A 3,986-nucleotide genomic window follows, 5' to 3' on the forward strand; every position below is an offset into this window, starting at 1 on the left:
TGAAGGCGTGCACACACTCACACATACCACACACACAAACACACACACACACACACACACACACACACACACACACACACACACACACACACACACACACACACACACACACCACACTTTGAGACCTGGCAGGGCTCTGTTGCACCTCCTGAAATTACAATGACCTCATTGTATAACTAGAAGAGCATTCTGTAGAGCACATACCTCCGCCAGGTAAAGCCTGATCCACGAGAACATATCGGGCCCAATACATTTTTGAAATATCATGCCATGCAGTACTACATCGGTTTAGCCCTATCTCTCAATGGTGAAGAATCACTTAAAAATTAAACAATTATCCTATCCAGATCCGGATTTGGAATTTCACCAAAATCGAATCAATTCGTCATGGTCAGATACCCAACCTGTCCACAAAGTTTCAGCCGAATCCGTCCACAACTTTTTGAGATATCCTGTACACAAACAAACAAACAAGCCGGTAGGCAGACATGGGTGGTCGACTACCCAATAGAACCTGACGCGATGGGCCCGTTCGATGGGGGAATGACCTGAGGATTAAGCACAACAAAATTCATGATTCTAGCTTCAAGGGTTAATGCTGCAGATTGTTTTTTCGTTAAAATACCCCCACATTTAGAGGTTTATTGGCCGTTGCTAGGCAACGGAGGTGTCCAGAGCAACGGTTCTTTCTCACACATAACTAGGACATACCATGAAGCCACCATACCAGTTTCATGTATATCTGACTCATAGTCTCTGAGATATAACGAACTTCGTTTTTTTATTGTTTTCGACCAGGGTTCATTCAAAGTCTATCTTCTCCGACAGTTTTCATATAATCCGGCTGGAAATTTTTGACAATATGGCTGAATGTACTGGCCACAATTCCTCGTGGCCCGATTTTTGATTTTCGAAAAAATAATTTTTTTATGATTTTTCTAAAATTTCAAAGTCCCGTTGCTAGGCAACGGTGGTGTCCATAGCAACGGTTCTCATTTGCACACAACTAGGTCATGGTATGAACCTACCAAGCAAGTTTCATCAAAATCGTCATTGTATTAACTGAAATTGCCATTTTAAATATTGATAATAAGGGTAGAACAAATGTCAAAAAAATAAAAATTGAATTTTTTTTATGGACTAGATCGACTACCCAACAGACAACGACGGAAAACCTGACAATAAGGGTAGATAGATCGACCACCAAATGAAATTACTCGTTGAGCAAGGAATTGCCGGAATAACTTCGTCATATCTCCATGATCTCTGAAAAAACAAAAACCTGGAAATCAATTTGGTTCTTATAAGTCGATAGTGCTCCTGTTTAATGCGTTATAGCACTTAGTTTGGTCATGATTATAACTTGGAAGTCAATCGGACTTGAAATGGCGTTTTATCGCAATTTGTAAGTTCTGACCCGACCCCTCCTGGCATTGGACCCCCGACCGCAAAGAAGGGTGTTGGTGTGACACCCCAATGAGATATATGGTTGGATGCAGAATTGGAAGATGCACATTTTGGATTTGGTTTGAAGTTGATACGACCATTTTCGCGGACGTTATTGCGAAAATAAGAATTTCGGCTTTTCGGTGACCTTGACCTTGACCTTTGACCTAGATTCACCAAAAACGACAAGTGTCTAAGTTGGACCATGGCCGACATCTGTACCCAGTTTGGTCATGATCGCTGAAACGGTATGGCTGCTCCAGGGTAAACAAACACAAACAAACAGACAAGCCGATAGGTGGACATGGGGAGTCGACTACCCAATAGAACCTGACGCAATGAGCCTGTTCGATGGGGAATGACATGAGGATTAAGCACAAGAAAATTCATGATTCTAGCTTCAAGGGTTAATGCTGCAGATTGTTTTTCGTTAAAATACCCCCATATTTAGAGGTTTTTCGGCCGTTGCTGGGCAACAGAGGGGTCCATAGCAACGGTTCTTTCTCACACATAACTAGGACATACCATGAACCTACCATACCAGTTTCATGTATATCTGACTCATAGTCTCTGAGATATAACGAACTTCGTTTTTTTATTGTTTTCGACCAGGGTTCATTCAAAGTCTATCTTCTCTGACAGTTTTCATAGGATCCGGCGAGAAATTTTTGACAATATGGCTGAATGTACTGCCCACAGTCGCTCGTGGGCCGATTTTTGATTTTCGAAAAAATAAATTTTTTATGATTTTTCTAAAATTTCAAAGTCCCGTTGCTAGGCAACGGTGGTGTCCATAGCAACGGTTCTCATTTGCACACAACTAGGTCATGGTATGAACCTACCAACCAAGTTTCATCGAAATCGCCATTGTATTAACGGAGCACTGGATCGAACAGATGGACAGACAAACATATCGACGGAAAAAGTGATAATCAGGGTAGAACAAATTTCAAAAAATGTTTTTTTTGAAAATTATTTTTTCGACTAGATCGACTACCCAACAGACAGAGAAACATATCGACGGAAATACTGATAATCAGGGTAGAACAAATTTCAAAAAAATTTTTTTTTGATAAATTTTTTTTTTTTCGACGAGATCGACTACCCAACAAACATATCGACGGAAATACTGATATATAACTAGCCGAAACCCCATCACAGACGGATTCCGTTCATTCATCCACCCTCACCTGCTCACCCACACTCGAGGGACATGGACTGGATAGGGCGGGCTTGCCCCCTCCTACTCATCCTCCGCCCCTGCCGCATTCCCCCCCGCCTCCCACCCCCCGCCTTCAATTTGCTTACCCCCGCCCAAAAATTTAATTACCCAGCCCCGCCACCACCTCTTCACTCCCCGCCCCCCATCTCTTGATTCCCCGCCCCACTTTCCCCTGGGCCTCCGCCCCCTGTCCACCCCCTCACACTCAACCCCGCCTAATTCACCCCAGCCCCGCCCACTCAACCCCCGCCCCATTCCCCCCATCTCCCGCTTTCAATTTGCTTACCCCCGCCCAAAAATTTGCTTACCTTGCCCCCCGCCTCTTCACTCCCTGCCCCCGTCTCTTCATCCCCCACCCCCGCCTCTTCACTCCCTGCCTCCGTCTCTTCATCCCCCACCCCCGCCTCTTCACTCCCTCCCTCCGTCTCTTCATCCCCCACCCCCGCCTCTTCACTCCTCGCCCCCGTCTCAACGAAAAGTGTTTATTCTGCTTCAGAATTGAAAGTTGACGCTTGCCACTATGTGCGATGCACTCTTACAGGTACGAAGTCTCTTTCAGCCCAGGTCACAGTACCGAGAAAAACGTGACGCGACCGCGAGGAGGAGCACAAAATTGGTCCTTCAGTATTAATATATAGAAGATACAATGTTTCTTGTTACATTTTTGTGTGAAATTCACATTCTGAGGTAGTCAGCATGTGCAGAAGAGGGTTTTACATTGCAGACGCTATTTTCAAGGAGTGGAATTACACCTCTCAGTGGTCACGGTCTGTCGACGACAGACGTAATGACGTCAGCGAATGACCGATGATGCCATGACGTCCTGACGCCTCTCAGCGGTGACGTCACACGTCGCCATGTAAACGAATGTAAAACGAAAAGTGTTTATTCTGCTTCAGAGTTGAAGTTTGACTTTTGCCACTATGTGCGATGCACTCTTACAGGTAGCATGTTTCTTTAAGTCCAGGTCACAGTTCCGAGAAAAACGTGACGCGACCGCGAGGAGGAGCACAAAATTGGTCCTTCAGTATTAATATATCGATGAGGGTAGAACAATTTTCATAAATTTTTTTTTTGATAATTTTTTTTTTCGACGAGATCGACTACCCAACACACAGAAAGGGGTGAAAACATAACCTCCTTCACCTTCGGTGGCAGAGGTAACAAACCTGACACACAGATCGAACAATATCAGATCAATCGAAACACAATTAGCTCGGTAATTATGTAACCTGGCCAATCTCCCGTTGGGGGTTCATCAGCTGCGGAGCGTTATAATGGGGGCGGGGCAGCACTGATCTGGGGGCGCCTGAGGCGT

The sequence above is a fragment of the Eptatretus burgeri genome, chromosome 15 (genome assembly GCF_056783735.1).
Source record: "Eptatretus burgeri isolate ZD-2024b chromosome 15, Ebu_testis_v1, whole genome shotgun sequence".
Lineage (NCBI taxonomy): Eukaryota > Metazoa > Chordata > Myxini > Myxiniformes > Myxinidae > Eptatretus > Eptatretus burgeri.